Raw genomic sequence first — 17956 nt, 5'->3', positions numbered from 1 at the left:
CACTCTATTCAACCCATCGAGGCCCACTTGAAAAATTAAGCCTCTAGCACTTCCAAAACTGATGATTTTAATGGCATTTTAAATAACTTGTTTGGAACTACCCATCTGCATGGCTGTCACATCAAACTATTCTTTCTTCCTGTCTCAAGATTTTGTGGCTCTAAATGGGAATCACTGGGTTATTTACATCATTCTCACTTTTAGTGCTGTGTTGTTTTTCATCATTTAATCTAATGAATAAATAATAGGTATCTTACCTATTTTTGTCAAATTAAACTTTACTTCAGTTGGTCCCTGACTGTTCTTTCAGTTCCACTGAGAGGAACAGAGATGCACAAGTGGGCATATTTTCCTGAATTTAAACACAGCAATAAGTCTATGACTTTTCCTAAACAAATGAGTTTATTATGCCAACGCCAGCAGTACATGCAAACAAAGGCAGAGGCTGCTTGATTTCTCTGTAATAACCTTCTAGTCCCAATCTGAGCATATTTTAAGGCTACAAAGGAAATATTTAGGTCTGAAGGATCAGAGAGACACACTGAGAAGCCAGAATCCCACAAGTGCCGAATACATGGCAGCTCTTCAGGGAAGAGTAAAAAGAAGCTATGAAAGGCTGTAAACTCTCTTACCTCAGGACATACTCTGGCTACCCACTGGAAGAGATTAGGAAGGAACATACTTCAAAATGGTCTATTATACAGCCGCACCTTCTTGTAAAGTGTCTGTCGCTAGTCCCTCCCAGACAGGAGACAAGACTAGCTGGACTGCTCCTCTACTGCGGCTCACTGTTTCCATAGCCCAGGCTTCCCAAAGGCCCGCGGAGGTTGGTAGCTTCATTCTCTCCAGCCCGCCAAGAAGGAGCCTGCTGGGGAGCTGCCTGTGTTTCTGCTTCCCTGGCCCACTGGAGATAGCAGACCTCACATCTGCATGCTCTGGAGCCGGTGTGTGAATGGGAGGTGGAAGGAGAGAAACACCCTTATGGAACCATAAGATGATTTTTCTTCTACAGCGGGAAAAGTGGACAACAGAAGGAACAGCTCTGTACCATTTAGTGAGGTCTACTCATTTAACAGGAACAAGTCAGCTCGCTGCCCCAACCTGCCTAACACCGTTATATCACCTGATGAGAAACATGAAACCAAGATGTGTGTTGTTGCATCACTACTACAGGAAGAGTTTTAAAAACTATTAGGTTGTTTTAAAAATAGTGCATATGAAGGAAGTAATAGAAGCAGAGCAAACAAGAAGAGTATGGTTAACAGAGGAGGCTTTCTGTAAACCAGGAAGCATCAGGGTAAGTTTACATATTGCTTCGTGAATCAGGACAGATTGACGTAAGAGACTGGAGACAGATGGGAGGGAAAGCTGTCCCTTCATGTCCCTTCAGAGTGCTGCATCCTTTTAGCTGACAAGCTTAGTAGAACCAGTCAGCCAGGGTGACTATAAAAAGGAGGGCCATCATTAGAGAATGAACTTGTCCCCAAAATATAACTTCATTACTCTACCCACACTTTCACCATCAATGCCTTGCTTACTTTAAACTATCATTTAAATCTCACTCCAATGAAACCTGAGTTACAGGAGGTAACCTATTTACAGATTTTCTAAATGACAGATTAGATTTGCTGTTCCTGAGGAGGCAAGATAGTTTTCTGGGCCCTTTTGACTCAACAGCCACATACCTATAAAGCAAGTGGACAAGATACTGTGTTACTCAAGGTAAGCTCATTTCTTGCAAAACTAATTTGTCAGGTCATTTCTCCTAATTGCACAAAGGTCTAAAACTAAACAAATTTATCAAAACCTGTGCAATCCCTTTTCCCATGTAAACAGACTGTAAACAGAATGATATTCCTCAAAGGCACTTACACAAGCATGGCACTCTCCCATTTTTACATATAGGAACTCCCTGTCCAGAGTACATTCTTTTCAAAGGCTTCTTAGGAAGACCCCTTCACCAGTCCAAGCAATAGCTATCTGTATCTTCCATCAGCAATCAAATGCCTGAGAAATCTCTATTTCCTTTTACAGCAAATCCCTGTGATTGCTGGAAAAACTCTTCAAATTAGATAGACAAAACCAATCAGAAACAGCCAAAACTCTCATCAGAGTGGGAACAGATCACTGGAAAAAAACCCTTTCCTCGGAGTCTGCTAGAGGGAACCTCCTACTTGTTTTGTTAATAAAAATATCCCCTGGTGGCATAACTTATGCAGCTATGATTTCATCCGAGATTAATCACGCAATATTGTATTACATCTATATTTTACAATTAGAATGAAGATTTTTCAGATGCTCAATACTACCTCAACCTTCCTTCTATGAAATCAGCTCTAAGCATCACTTTGACTTCAAAGGGTGCAGAGTTAGTGGCTTCTGTAGACGAAGCACTTACAGCTGAGCACTTTGAGAATCCCAGCCTCAGGCTGTAAATTGCTTGATGCTATGTTAGCCGTGTCCAGTCTTCCATTTTTAAAAAGGATTATGATGATAGTTATGCCAAGATAGCTTTGTCATCTAGCAGTCTGCAGAGCTCTTCCTTGCCTTTCCATCTGGCTTCTGGGTTGGCGTGTAGAATATCCGAGTAGTGTAGGCTCTTTGCTGCTTCTATATAGCAACGAACAAGGGAAATAGCTGTTCACCTTATCAGTACCCCGTACTGGTGGTGAAACTGAATTACTCTGTACAGTACTGAACGTTTTTAAATTTGCCTTCTTATGCTTTGAACACCTTATGGCTAAGTCTTAATATTTATGCTCTGTACACTTCCAGGCCACAAAAGAAGTAAGTACCTACTGCAAATTTTTCTTATATACTCCTAGTTAACATAGCTGTGCATAAAAACTAAAGACAGGCAAGAGGAAAATTGGTGCAAGTCCTTTGTCTATGCTTGGAACATACAATAATTTAAGCTACTGCGTAATTTAAACTTTTTGGACTTCATTGAAAAAGTACGAGGTGTTATAATCTAAATGACTACTAATAAATTATACAGGTACCTAGGAAACCCATGAGATCACAACAAATGTTAAGAGATTTTGCATCTACATTCATCCTAGGATTTAAGTTCTAGGTTGGATCCCAAATTATAAAGGCTGTTGTCCAGCACAAATAGAAATGCGTCCTTTTGCTGGATCTGCTAGCCTCGCAAGACTTGTAACATTTAGGACAAAAATCCTGTGAGAACGCCACATTAGAATTAGACTTCACTCATGTCAAACCAGTCCTTTTATGTGGTTCATCCTCAAATTTGATGCTCAGCTCCAAACATTAATCTGGATCTAAATACTCACAAAAGATATTAAGGGATAGGCTGCTCTATCCTTTTTGAATATTGTATCTTTGAATACTCTGTAGGATTTTATTTTAGTCTTCCAATTATAGAAGCCACGATAGCCTGCACATTTGACAACTACTTTTAAAGCTGTATCCTCTACAAAGTGTTATTCAATACAGTAAAGATCAGACAAAACACACCTAAGGGATATATATCATAAAGTATTTTCATAGAAGGTCATCCTTTGACACCTCCCTGAACCGTAATGAAATCAGCTTCTCTTTGTTGTTTTCACTGAACTCGCCACATGATTAGCTTTGTCCTAAAGCAATTCACGGGCAGGCGATTTGATCAGCTGCTATTTTCTTGCATTACAGAGAGATTTACCTCCTCTCTTCATTCTGAGTTACAGCACACGCTGCAGAAGTGGCACCCGTGCTGCCTCTGACCCGCACCCCGCTCCCTCCAGGTCGGAGGAGGGCTGGCAGTCGTGGGCGTCACTGGAACTGTTGCCTGGGAGCAAAGCCTGGCAGTGGGAGAACCTCATCTAGAAACCGAGCCATTTTCTCAGGAACTGATCACAGCAAGAAATGCTTAAAATACCAGAAGCTAAAAAGTGGTCTCTTTAGTATAAGGTAATAATTTTTTCTTGGAACGGATTTTTTTGCTCCTCTGAAAGGATTTTTTTTACCTCCCTCTGCTTATTTAGTGAAATTTTTTCTTAGATGTATAAAGGTATAGTCACAAAGATGTGTGTGACAAACAGTTCAAAGGCAGAATCATGTCACAAAATAAGTATTAGTGTTTTTAGAGGCTTTCAGGGGCTTTTTTGCTTTGACGTTTCTGTGTAATCTGGGGTGCCACTACATCTGCCATTACACATTTGGGTAAAATGCCAAACATTCGGGAGTAGTTAGTTTTCCCTCTACTCTCTTTCGGCTTTAGCATTACACCCAGTTTTCTACCAGAACTTTTCGCTGGCAGTGTTCTTCTCCTCACCTGCATGCACCGTGGGAATGCAACTGTTTGTTTGTTCATGAAAGTGCTGTTATTACAGATAGCAGAATAACAGACATACCCATAATTCTCTATTATTTTGAGAAAAACCGTAGGCTTAAAGATTTACATTTTCCCTAAAGCAAGACACGCAGCAGCTCACTGAAAGCAAACGAGATCTGTTGTCACGCCATAACGTAGCTTTGCTCCCGCACTACCTCGGACGGATTTTAAAGGCATCAAACGGGTATTTTAAGGGCAGAAACGGCGGCCTTTCACCTGCAGGGTGGCCGAAGATTAACCTGTTTTCTAAATAAAAAGCAGTCGGGGGGGGGGGGGGTTGGAGATGCACTAAGTGATTTCTCGCAGCGTTTGGCTGCGGGCTGCGCTGCGGCTCCCTCGGCCCGGCCCCGGCCCCGGTCCCGGCGCGGCAACGGCGGGGGCGGCGGGGCGCAGCCGCCCCCTGGCGGCGGGCGGCGGGGCGGCCCCGGGCCAGCGGCGGCCCCGCGGGCCGGGAGCTTCGCTCTTCCTCCCGGCGGAGAAACAGGCGCCTAGGGGAGCACGAGCGGCTGAAGAAAGGCGGCCAGGAAAAAGTGCCTGTAAACCAAGCGGGCTCCCAAACCCTCTTGTTTTGGTTACTCAGTCTTTAAACATGCCTCCCACTCTAGCGAGCAAAAAATATATATATATCAGAGAAAGGATAATATATTCTTTGTCATGTCTTATAAGCAGTTGCCATCAGTTTTGAAATCGGAATCTAAACTGCAATAAGACGGCTTGCTGCTCTAAGTGTGTGTATCATTCATCTCAGCAGTTTTATGCTCTGTGTCTCTGGGAAGAATTTTATGGGGTATGCCTAGGTGCTGGCATTTTTAGCTAACATCTTCATACCTTTGCATGATTTCTCAGGGGACCTTTTCTAGGCTGTTTGGTCAGTATTAGGAAGGAAGTAATAATTGTATTCGGCTTCCACAGACTACAAAAAATTGCTTCCTTTAGTTATTACACCAAGATAGACAGGAAAAATAGTTCATGTTTATTTTCAGAGGAGATGGTTACTATCAGACTTGCATCAACTGCAACAAACAGTGTTTAAAGAAGATATCTAAGAAGTTACTGAAGTGGTCTCATCTGTTCCCATTTAGTTTTGAATGCCCCTCAAAAACCAGTGGACTGTCAGTAATTTGTCACTTCATATTCAACAAACAAAACCAGCTGCGCTTCAGAAGGCCACACTTCGGATATTGGCTGCAGGCTGGGATGGAATACGCTCGTCTCCGCCCTTGGTCAACCCGCTCAGCTCACAGGAACGGGACTTCAATCACCTGGAATCGAGGATAGCTCCCACTTGGCGATGATCTGAAGTTCTGCATAAACACGTGCCTAGATGTATGTAAACATATAGTTTAGCTCAGTCACGGCTCTCCTCCTTGACTAACAGTACAGATGCAGTCAAAGTCTGCAATGAAAGTGAGCAATCTGTGAATGGGCATGAGGACAACACATCTTGCTTTCGTTTTTCTTTGCTGTTAAGAAGTAACTTTGTAAAATCCTTAAATAAAAGAGAGCTAGTTCTCTGGATCCTACCATAGGAAGGGTCCATCAAGAAATCAGAGACATCATCTGGATGGAATAAGCATTGGAAATTGCACCCCTCATGTAAAAGATATGGTTTAAGGACAAATGGAACTGGGATAGACCATCGACAAAAAGAAGGAAGGAAAGCAAAACTAAGAAGGTGCTATAAAAAACCTTCAGCATAATTGAAAAGAGAGCAGCAGACAGCTTGCCGTAGTGATACCTCTGTTTTTGGTCCCTGAGAGGATAAGCACTTGGGTCATTAGATGGTAAAAATGAAGCCAAAAGTCTGGATGTTACAACATAAGCCCAGTAAGTGACTCTGGTTTTAGATGTTCTGAATTTACTCCCAGAGTACATTTACTGTTGTCTTTAGAGTCTCTAAAACTCTCTCTTCTTCTAGCTCCAAACTGATCTCTGCACTTGAGCAGGAGGCTGCTTTTTGAGGGGCAGGTGGCAGGGACAAGCTCCGTAACCTGGAAACCTGCAGGAACAAGCCATCCCCCTTGCAGCAGTGCTCCTGACATCTAAGGCAGCATGTAATTAAAGAGCAGGGGCTAGAAATCGGTGGATTGTTAATGAGGTCATCTCCTCTGTTTTGTCAGTGGCCTTGACATTTCCCAGAACTTGTAACCTTGCAAGTTACAAGACAAGAGGGCTCCATGATTCATTTTCCTCATCTGGAGACTAGCTGAAAAGTACAGCTTCTTTTCCTAGAACAGCTAAGTGTTGGGAATTCTTTCCGGAAAAAGGAGGAGGAAGGTTATTTATTGGAGGTGGCAGCTGCAGAAAGAAACAAAGCAGTTGATGCGTTTGGGGGGAAAAGAAAATCAGTGTCATCATTGGCTGACACTTGGCAGTGCCTGTCACTGCAGTTAACTTTTACTGCACAGGATACCAGCGCTTACCACAGCAAAAAAAGCTCATAATAATACAAGTAGGCAAGTTGGAATAGATTTTTGAAACACGAGTTTCAGGATAGGCTCTTATGAAATATATTAGGTTGGAAGCAGTGACACAGTAAACTCGCAACAAACAGCAGGGAGGATCCAGGTTCAGCCAGTTTGTAGAGAGAAACTGATGGTATAAGAAAGCACTTTGCTCAATTATCCTATGTCTGTGCAAAGCAGGAGCAAAAGTGTGCCCCGTACAGTATTGCTATGGGCAAAAAGCATCCCGCAAAAATGATGTGAATAGGAATATGGCCAAACACATAGAGAAGAACTCTAGTGCGAGGTCACTTCTCAACAGCACTGCAAACCCGGGAGCAAATGATACAAGCACTACCTTAAGCAACTACCACAAAGAGTTTGAAATGAATCATGAGATGTTTAACAATTAGGTTGCTAGATCAGATTCAACCTAACCAGGAATCTGGTTGGAGTTTAGAACAGGAAGATTAAAATCTTTTCTTGCTGGAGATTTTTTTTTTGTTTTAATAGTTTGTAACTGAATGGTAAATAAGATTTAGATCTGTTAGAAGATGAAGTGTTCTGCCCTGCTCCTAAGCTTATACTTAAGGCAATTAATAGTTCTCTAGGTTTGAGGGGTAAGGATATGCAAGAATTTTCTTAATTCCACCTGCTGAAAGAAGTTTGAATGAGTTTTGCCTTATGTTGTCACGCAAACACTGGTACAGCTTGCGGTGAGCACAAGATTATCCATCAGCAATTCATTAGAAGTGTAACATGTTATTGGATATTACAGCACTTCATTTCAGAAGTCAGCTTTAACCGAATCCAGCATCAAGTTCTTACTCTTGCTGTGTGACACTGATGTGCTTCATGGACCAGCCATGGGTCACGTAGCATAGCTGAGCTTAGCTTAGGAGGTTCTGGATTACATGATGCTACCATCTACTTTTGTCTCCCAAATGGTTAACCAGAAAACAATAGCAAATACAAATAGTGATCATTACAAAGTGGCCTAATTATGTGTGCAGTCTACTTGCTTGCAGTGTTATGAATCACTTTATCAATAGGCCTTATATTTTTATATGACGTTCCTAGAAAAAATCTTTGTGTAGTAAATATAGTCTAAAACCTTTATACATTCTATTCACCTCAAGCAAGGTGAATAATGACATAATACTGTTAGCTTTGTAGCTTGAATCATAATCCTTAAGTTTTACCACACACAGAACATACACCCTCTGGTGAGAAAGTGTCCTAGCTCTAGATCTTAAAGACCCATAGACAACAAATATCTGCAGCCAAATTAAGGATTTTTCTTGATAAAGTTTCACCTTTTTTGTTTTTAAAATAAGACATAATTTAACTTCCTAATCATATGAAATAGTGCAATGAACACCACTAGTTTCTGCAAACACATTTCAGTCTGCGTTGCCTCCTGACTGGTTGCTATTCACTGTTCACTTGAAAGGTTTATTAGTCACTTTGCTATTGTCTCTGAATGGTCTACACAAGGGAATTTGGTTTTAGTTACATTATCCTTAAATGTATGATAATTATAATTTCTTGATAGTTGTGTTCTGCAAGCTTCTCAAATGGGCGTGAAAGCCACTTCACTGTGACAATATATTTTCACTGCTCTTCAAAATACTTGTTCTTTCAGAAGCATTCCTATGGCCACTGATTTATTTGGTGAATTGCTTGCATGTAAGGAAAAAAAGTGGATATCAGCAAAGTATCCGGCAGTTTTTTTTCTCAGGAATGTATTAGGGAAAATCTTTCATTTGTAGCTTTACAGTTGTGCCCCATACTATCAGGAGATTCTGATTAAATTCCCATGATTATCGGCATTATAGAAAAGATGCCTCAACATTTCAAATGGGTTTTAAGTTACATTATGACTTGCGTACCCATTCTGGCTGAACTATTATTCAGGCATAAAGAGATGTAACAGCTTTTTTTAAAAAAGAAGCAGGGTGTTGCAAGCCCTCACTGTAGAACTTCTTGATATATGATTTGTCTCCCCATGGTACAAGTTACATAAGAAAAAACATACAGTAACATCTCAAGGCAGGTTTCTCAATTCATTGAAAGATCAGCCCACAAATCCAGTCATTTTATCATAGAGGGCAACCACATTGGTTAGGCATGATTTGACCTTGCTAAATCCATGTTGATTGTTCCCAATATCCTTCTTCATGTGCCCAGAAATCTTTTCCAAGAGGACTCACTCCATGATTTTCCCAGGGACCAAAGTGAGGCTGACCAGCCTGTAGTTCCCCTAATCATCCTTTTGGCCTTTTTCGAAGATGCACGCAACATTTGCTTTTCTCTAGTCATCAGGGATCTCCCCCACTCTCCACGACCTTTCAAAGATGATAAAAAGTTGCCTTGCAAGGACAACAGCCAGTTCTCACAGCAGCCTTGGATGCAGTCATCTGGTCCAGAGGAGCTGTATGTCAAGTTCTCTCAAGAAATCCCTGATTCAATCCTCATGCACTACGGGTAGTTCTTTTCCTCCTTGAACCCTTTCACTAATCACACAGGCCTGGGGGACCTTGTTGGTGAAGACTGAGGCCATGAGGGGGCTGAGTACCTCATCTGCGTCCCTGTCATTAAATCATCTGCCCCATTCAGCAATGGTGCCACATTTTCCTTTTTCAGCCTTTTACTACCAATGTGGTGATAGAAACTCTTCTTGTTGATCTTGATATCTCTTGCAAGTCTCAACTCCAGTGAACTTTGGCTTTCCTAACACCATTTGTACAAGCCCAGCAACATTTCCGGATTCCTCCACTGTAGCCTGTCCCTGCTTCCACTCCCTGTATACTGCCTTTTTGCATAGAAGCTCCATCATGAGTCCCCTGCTTAGCCAAACCAGTCTCATGGTCTTCCTGAGTATTGGGATAGACCATTCCTGCACTTGGAGGATGCTGTCCTTAGAGACCTGCCAGATTTCCTGAGCTCTTTCTTTTGCCCTTCAGAGCTGACTCCCACCGAATCCCACCTAGAAGTTTTCTGAATAAGCTGAAGACTGCTCACCTGAAGTCCTACTCTGTTACTCTCCATCCTCAACTCTTTCAGGATCTAGAACTTGACTTTCGTGGTCACTGCAGTCAAAGCTATGATTATTGTATCTCCAACCAATTCTTCCTTACTAGTGAATACAGACCCAGCTGTGCATCACCTCAGTTGGCCTATAAAGTACCTTTAATAAGACATTATCCCAGGCACCCTCCAGAAATCATCTTGACTGCTTGCTTCTCACTAAGTTGCCCTTCCAGAGATGTCTGGGAGGTTAAAGTCTCTATAAGAACCAAGATCTGCGATACAGACCTTCCTGAAATTGTTTAAAGAAGATTTTGTCAACTTCCTAACCTTGATCAGGGGTCTTGTAACAAACTCCTACTACTGTCACCCTTAATGGCCTCTCTGATCCTGACCCATAAGCTCTCAGTCAGACTGCCATCTGTCCTAGAGAAGAACTCCAAACACATGAGTTGGCTTACTACCTCTAATTCTGCCATTCCCAGTCCTGTAAAGATACTTTCCCTCATTTTCACCTGCTCTCCAGAGATCAGGGAACAGCTAAAAGAAGGAAGGAATCCTGTTCCTGGGGAAGCCAAACTCCACTTTCAAAAATCATTGCCTCCGACTCCTACTCCTTTGTATTTCAATCTACTTAAATCACTGCCTTCTATTACTCTTCTCCCTGCCTGAGATAGCCTTTATTTCTTATGTTCAAAGCATATTTCCTTCACATTCAAATCCTATCTTGAACTTTCTTTCTTCTTTTACTTACTTTTACTGTTTGCCTACCTCTCCTGTGTAGGACTATGGTTAAAAAGCTTGCCTGCCCTAAGACTCACTCTAACCATATTCTTTCACATTTTCTCCTGGGGGAAGTTTTGTACTATGTCTAGATATAACTTTTGCTATAAAAGGCCTTTCCACTGGGCAGGGAACATAGGCAACACATATGTACTGAAATTTCTAGGATTAATTTTAAAGAAATGTTATTGCTAACAAATCTTACTGCTTTTGTGTGATATTTTACTGTTTTGCTCAGGGTTTTATTTTCTTTTTTCTTGAGCAAAATGTCCTTATATTCCTTGGAAAATTAGAAAGAGGACTTCAGAATTTGGTTCCTGATTACTCTATTTGCTTTATGTAACCTTTTTTGAAAAGGGTAAAAGATACCAGTCTTGCTTTCCAAATGCTTACCAACAATATTATCATCTCATGTTTTAGGCTATGTGACCCACAACCAAAGACTCAGGATGCATCAGGATGACACATGCATAGTAATATGAAATGCTTATTCACCTGCATGCAAAAAATGAACCATCTAATCAGTTGCACTGCAGATTTCAGAATGAGATTGTAATTGGAAGCACTTTTTCTCCTCAGTCTCCTGATGGTTCAAGAGAACAAACATGCAAAGAACAGGGACAGAATAAATACATACATGCATACTATTTCCTTAATAATATTATTCTTTTCTTAAATGTAGTTAAAAACAGAATGATTTCCAGTTTATCTCCTGAACGTGAAAATGTTGCACAAGTATGACAAAAATGTAACTGTCTCTACAGTACTTTAATTTTACGCTGGAGTTTGTTCTTCCAGAACAGCTTGATAAGTTGATTGATTCTGTCATAAAAAACTGTGTCTTGTAACACATCAATCTCTCTGTAACACAAAAATGTAACCAAAAGATGTTGAATTCTAAATGTCTCTACATGTCAGAAAAATCTTACTAACCAGTATTAGTCATATTATTTACAAATTTCCTTATAACTGACTCATACACACACTTCTTTTCTTTTATTGAACATGTTAAAAAAAGGCTGCATATGACTTTTTCAAATCAATATTAAACTTTTTTTCTTAAGCTATGAAAAATGCAATCCATTTCTCTTTGGGAATTATTACCAGGCAAGCTGATGCTCTGCTGGACGTTGGTATAGCTCTTCAGTGCAGTAAATATTGTTGATATAATTTCACTGACATATGGATCAGAATAATACAGATAGTTCATAGCCAATTGTTTGAAATACATTTGAGCATGAGCATTTAAGAGAAGCGGGAAATAAAACAAGAGCTTGTAAAACTTCCTGCCAGTATCTAGATCAGTAAAGGAAGGGTGATTGAAAACATACAACAAAGTTTTATAGCAGGGAAAAGATTGCTGTCTTATACAAGGTCAAATGTGTAAAGGAAAGTTTATCATTCTTTATTTGAATGAAGTATAAATATTGATTAGATTTAATATAAGAGCCTGTAAATAAAATCAGTTCTAAAATTATGAGGTTGTATTATCTGTTAAACATTCACCCAAGCATCAGAATAATAAGATGACCAAGAGATGGTCTTGTATATAGATTGGAACAAACAGAGAATTACAAGCAGCCTCCTTGCAGTGTAATCAATCAAAGACAGTTGCACTTAAAGTTATGCATGTGGATGAGTACTGACAGGATTCATTACTAGCAGAGATACAAAAAACGAAATAGCCATTTCCCAATAAAGTGCCCATCTTTGCAGCTGATGACTACCTTCTTGAAGGAGAGCTGGCTCACTCACACTCGCATGCTAACCCTCCAACATTTCTGAAACTTGACATCTTAGAGAAGGAAGCAGAACCTTAGTCACCAACAACTCTCTGAATCTGCATATTACTACTGTCACGTCCAAGAAGTTACTTTTGTCCACCTAATCTTAATATCAGTCAACCACTCGGTTATGGTGTAGCTGTGTTTGCTGAAGGCCTGTAACTGATAAAGATAACTCATGACCAGCAAAAAGAAGAATCAAAAGCTAAGGATTTAATTTTGAAGAGGTGAAAGCAGGAATAATTTGTTACCACCACTGATCATACTAGTAAGTATATTTTTAAAGTCAGGCATTTTCCAAACTGCATGATTTGTCCCTTCATGGGTCAAGGAAGCACAAGAGTTATCCTCGTATGGAAGTGGGAAATATGAGAAAAAACAAGAATATGCCATTCATATACACATTAATTGCAGTCAAGACAACAGGAGAAGTCATGAAAACTACAGCTCGCTTGGCAGGGTGGAATTGAGTAAAAACACTTCCCTGAGAGGTCATGTAATCAACATTGAAGGTAGTTGTTATCCTAGCGGCATCATAAGATACCCATCAAAATTAACATAAAACACATCCATTTCAATGGCCATTGAATAAGGCCACAAGTGAGGCAAAATTTTGCTCCCTGATTACCACCAGCTTTTCTAGTTCAGCCCCACCAACTTATCTGATATCCCATTTTGTCTACCATTTCTTGTAGAAGGGAATCTCATTTCTGATCAAGTGCTGTAGTAGTTGATATCTTGAAATACTAACATCACGCAGACATAGCTACCATAACTGAAAATTTTTCTCTCAGATAAACTGCTTCAAAAGAAACATCCATTACAAAGATTCTGGTATATAGTGAAGAGTTATATTGTCACACCTGGCAAAACAGGAACAGATATTCATTTTGGAAGGAAATCTGGAATGCTGGAATTCCAAAGTCAAACAGTAGTTTTAGGCTTGCCTCCATGAAAAAGGATGACGATAATACTTTAATTTCCTAGCACTGCTCTTTGAAATGTGGTTTTCCAGTTGACTGCCTAAATATACAGAAGACCAAAACGGAGAAACAGTGTCCTTACCTTTCTAATAACAAATACAAATTTGGAAGCTCCTTCCACCCCTTCACTTTAAGCTGCTGGAGGTTGCTTTTTGTTTTGGATCTTGTTTTCCTGGTTGCTGAAATGGATAGGGAGGGAAAAGGATTTTCAGTGCAGAACTACACCACAAATGTACAGATTACCGCGCTGGTAAAAATGGACCATTTTTTCCAAGTTTTACAAAATGCGTCCTTAGGCAATAGTTTCAAAACCACCTTAGTCATTTGGAATTTTAAGTCTCATGGAAATGCTTAAGTTCCTCCATGAATATTTGATCCTCACTCAGAAAAAACAGGAAAGTAGGAAGAGTTTTGCTTTCTTTAATTCTTTGTCACCTACTTAACAAGGAATTGGTAAGGATGATGTTGTTATTCAAGACTGAATCAACTAATTAATGAGGCTATTTATCTCATACTTCTAGTGAAGGAGTAACATGGGAGTATGCAAATTGTCAGGGCGTTTTGGAGACTGCAGCAGCCTTGGAGGCAGAGCATAAGTATTAAAAAAAAATCACATTTAATTATTTCCTCACCTGCCACTGCTGTCACCTTCTATGGATATAAACAACTGAGTAAAGAAAGATGAACTAGAAAAAGTAAACTAAAGCTTAATTATGAAGGTCTTTTTCTTCTTCTGAGTAGGCCCATGCATGTGTCTTGTCTCTAGGATACAGCAGCCATGCTATTCCCTTACTCTGCTAATTAGAGACTCCAGATTCCCTGAATAGAGTGTTTGAGGTATGTTCTCTAGCATTTATTTTTAGAACAGAATGACAGTCATGTTTATAACCTAGAAGTAACAAGCATTCATGTAAACACAGCCTATTTGCACATAGCCACATTAATCAAATTGACATTTCACACCTTTTCAAAACTAGAACTAACTGTTCCAAAAGAGATCAAAACAAAGTCTTGGATATGGCACCAAAAAGTTGCAGGTGGAGCTAAGACAGGAACATTTTCCAGGCTACCACTGAAAGCCTACGAAGGCCTGAAAGATGTGAAGTCTAATTATTGTATCTGAATACAACTGAAATAATGGAAAACTTGAAAGTGTGACAGATAAGCAGACAGATAATAGACTATCCAAGCAGCATGTCTATAAACCATCAAAGAACTAATGAAAATCTACCAAAGATATCTGTGGTATGATATGGGGAGGATGTACAGACTGGGAAATATCTAACATTAGTATCTAAAGATGTGTATCACAAACTGAATAAATAGTGCTACTAATGACTGGAATTTTCTGCATGCTTAGTGCATGGATAAATAACCAATTTAAAATTGCAAAATAGTAGATAATAACCAGTAGGAGAATTCAAAATACAACGTGTAAAGAACTGACATATAAAGGGGATGCATAGCTTCCCTCCTTTGGATTTGGGCTGTTGGACTGTTAGACCTCATTGTGTGTTGTTTAATTTGCACCTAGTGTTACGTTCATCTGCCATACTGCTCTCACAAAGAAACCTGCATGACAAACTCATTATCAAGTAGAGCTTTGTAGCTTTATAAGGTTGAGTCAGACTTGGAGTAGCCAATACTTGCCAGCAGGAGAGCAGCTGCATGTTGAAATACCATCAGTGGATTGAGTCCTTGGAGTATTTGGAGTACCAGCAGCTCCCACAGGGACAAATGTGCATGAAATGTGCCTATGGAAGAACCTTAGCTGATCCCTTGGAACATGTGCTGGTACCTACTGCTCATCCCTACCTGATTCCAGTACTGTCTCATCCACCCTCTCGGGGTAACTCTACACATAAAACTGAAGTTTGCATAAATACTGCTTGTGCTATCAGATTAATTTATCCTAGAAACAGCCACGAGATGTAGACAAAAGCACGCCTTCTCTGACTTTAGCCCCATCTCACCCAGTAATACAAAAATATGGGGAAGACTAAACATATAATAGTAATTGGGTGTTATGTAGAAGATGGGGAGAATATTGCACCACATTTTCATGATTCTCTTCTCAGCTTCTATCTAACTACTGGCAAATAGTAAAGGGGATCATAGGATTTAGCACAGAATGAAAAGAAAAGGAAAACTCAAATCTTTTTCACCTTATCTGGGGAGGATTTAAAAAATGGCTTACTTGTACTTGATCACTATACCAGGTCTCAGAATAACCTGAAGACTGACAAGCTCAGACTGGCACGATTCTAGCCAAACAGAAGCAGAAACGTGCATGCAGCTGCGTATTACTTACACCTAACAAAAGCATTGTGACTAATACCAAACAGGCTCAAAGAAAACAGTCAAAAAATCCTAAAAAATAGCAGAAAAATGTTTTAAGCAAGGTAGTGAAAAAATTACTCCCACTGAAGGGCATAATACTGAAGCCACCTTTTGTACCCAAGACCTCTGCAAATCCGCAAGGAAATATAGCAACAAGAATTACTGCAATGTAACATCTATGATTGTGTGACTGCCATTAAAAATGAAGAGGTTAGCAGTTATAGAAAAATAGATGAATAAGGTACTAACTAGGCGAAGGGAGGTCTCTCTCAAGGGGAGCACAGGCAATTAAGACAGCCCACAGTAATCCAGTGACACCACGAACTCCAGGCTGCATTGCCAGCTACTACAGGAGCCCCTGCAGCAACAGCTTCGCCTTCTAGAAGCCTATCTGCTCACGTTATTCCAGTCAGTCAGTTGTTCACAATAAAACTTACATTACACTGGAATACTTTCCTCAAATGGCCCACCAAAAAACCTGCAGTGTGAGTGGCTGAAATGGTAATAGGAGTGTTTCATCTTATATACCCACGACAGAGGACAGCAGGAGCGCACTCTCACAGATACTGCAAGAGCAAATAATTACTTCCCCACGAGTAAGGTAGTTTACATATACCCACCGTCTGAATGCGTATGTGGACTAGCACTCAAAGGCAGGAAACAGCTTGATAGCTCCTTATCATCAGATGGTAAAGCTGTGAACAAGATAAATATGCATGAAGGTTATTTCCAGTTTTCAAGCCGTTTTTCTCAAAACTTTCAGCCACAGAAATCCAAAATGGAAGCAGCACAAGGGCCATGCCCAGTCACACTGGCTGGGTAAATGTAGTCAACAGGCAGAGCCTATTGCTATAGGGGCTGGTAGAACTGCAGAGTCAGCAGAGGTATACGGGTCTTAGAATACCAGTAAACAAGAATTTTCTCCCTGAGCTGTTTTACAGGCTTTTTGACCACTGCTAACAGGCTTTTTGAGCACACCTATCAAAAGGAATGTATAGTAAGTTAAGACAAACAAAAAAGCAAATCAAACGTTTCACTATAATTAGAAAACTAAGCTTGTGTGCTTTGATCGATGGCAATAATGCCAGTTAGTACACTAATACTTGTTTATAAGCAGGTCTTGCTCACAATAAAAATACTGAAAGGAAAGAGTATTCAGTGAGTCTACGGACCAGAATTATCAGTGAAGGGCCTGAGCCCTGGTGCCACAACCCATTTTCAGTCAATTATTCTTGCGTAGAATACGCTGTCTCTGCTACAAGTTCTGAGCATGATACGAGAACTGGGTAAAAAACTATAGACCTTATTATGTAGGGTAAATTACAAAATTGTAACAGGCCTTTTAAGTCGAATTTTGTGAAAACTATACCAAATCAGAAGTTTTATTTTTATAAAAGTTATGGATAAGGTAGAAAATCATAGAGAATCAGGTACACACTTTAGAAAGAAGGAAAAAAGCTCCTAAAGCAGAGCGACCATTTTTTTGCCAAAGCGAATAAGAGAGAAAAGTATTATCAATTTGTTGCATCCAAATTACAGAGTAGGTTGCCTGCATTTTCCACTGATTTGTTACACTACAACTTGTGCAGTTTATATGGGCCAAAGGAACATGCCCTTTATAAGAAGCTAAGAATTTATGGTCAAATTCAATAAAGTGTAAACAGACTAATCAAAGAATGATTATTAGTCTAGCTAAAATGATACGGACACTTATAGCTTAAATTATATACCATTAAAACTGCTACGCACAAATTTTCTAGTATCTATGTCTTTCTCTGGCATTACACTTCTAAGATCAACAGCATCAGCCTGGGGCAGGCAGGGTGGCTACAGCAAGTCATCAGCATCCCATGATCTTCATCGGGATGAGTACGATGTTGAAGATGGTGGTTTCTTCCTCCTCACTCCAGGATCTGCTTGCAGTCATTATTTGTATGTTTGCTAACACACTCTAACACCTTGTTCTTTTTTCATCCGTCTACAGTTCCACATCACGTCCAAATTTACTATATATGGTGCATTGTATATATGTTGGACACTTGTTCTTTGTTCTCTCTGTTATCCCCTAAAACCGGTTGTGCCCATCTCCCGAGGCTGCATCCCTCTCATCACCAGTAACTCACCATAGGCTGGTTGTTTACAGTTCTGGGGCCTCTTGTATCATCCTGTGCCCCCACTTTCACGGCCTCTGCTACCATCCCCTGCCTGTACCTCTCTATGCTGTGTTTTATTTTAGGGTCAGCGGGGGCCTAG

At 40.2% G+C, this 17956-nt stretch overlaps 1 long non-coding RNA gene across 1 annotated transcript in view; it reads right to left on the bottom strand.

The window, feature by feature from the left end:
- LOC136992320 (uncharacterized) overlaps positions 1 to 16360 on the bottom strand; it is a 52862-nt gene extending 36502 nt beyond the window's left edge. The window contains exons 1-2 of the long non-coding RNA XR_010884505.1: positions 16324 to 16360; positions 13446 to 13542 (exon numbers count right to left, since the gene is read on the bottom strand). This is a non-coding gene — a long non-coding RNA (uncharacterized lncRNA). The remainder of the gene's footprint in view (positions 1 to 13445; positions 13543 to 16323) is intronic.
- Positions 16361 to 17956: the final 1596 nt, after the last annotated feature.

The sequence above is a fragment of the Apteryx mantelli genome, chromosome 6 (genome assembly GCF_036417845.1).
Source record: "Apteryx mantelli isolate bAptMan1 chromosome 6, bAptMan1.hap1, whole genome shotgun sequence".
NCBI lineage: Eukaryota > Metazoa > Chordata > Aves > Apterygiformes > Apterygidae > Apteryx > Apteryx mantelli.
The sequence above is the reverse complement of the archived record's forward strand: the minus strand, read 5'-3'. Positions and strand labels throughout refer to the sequence as shown.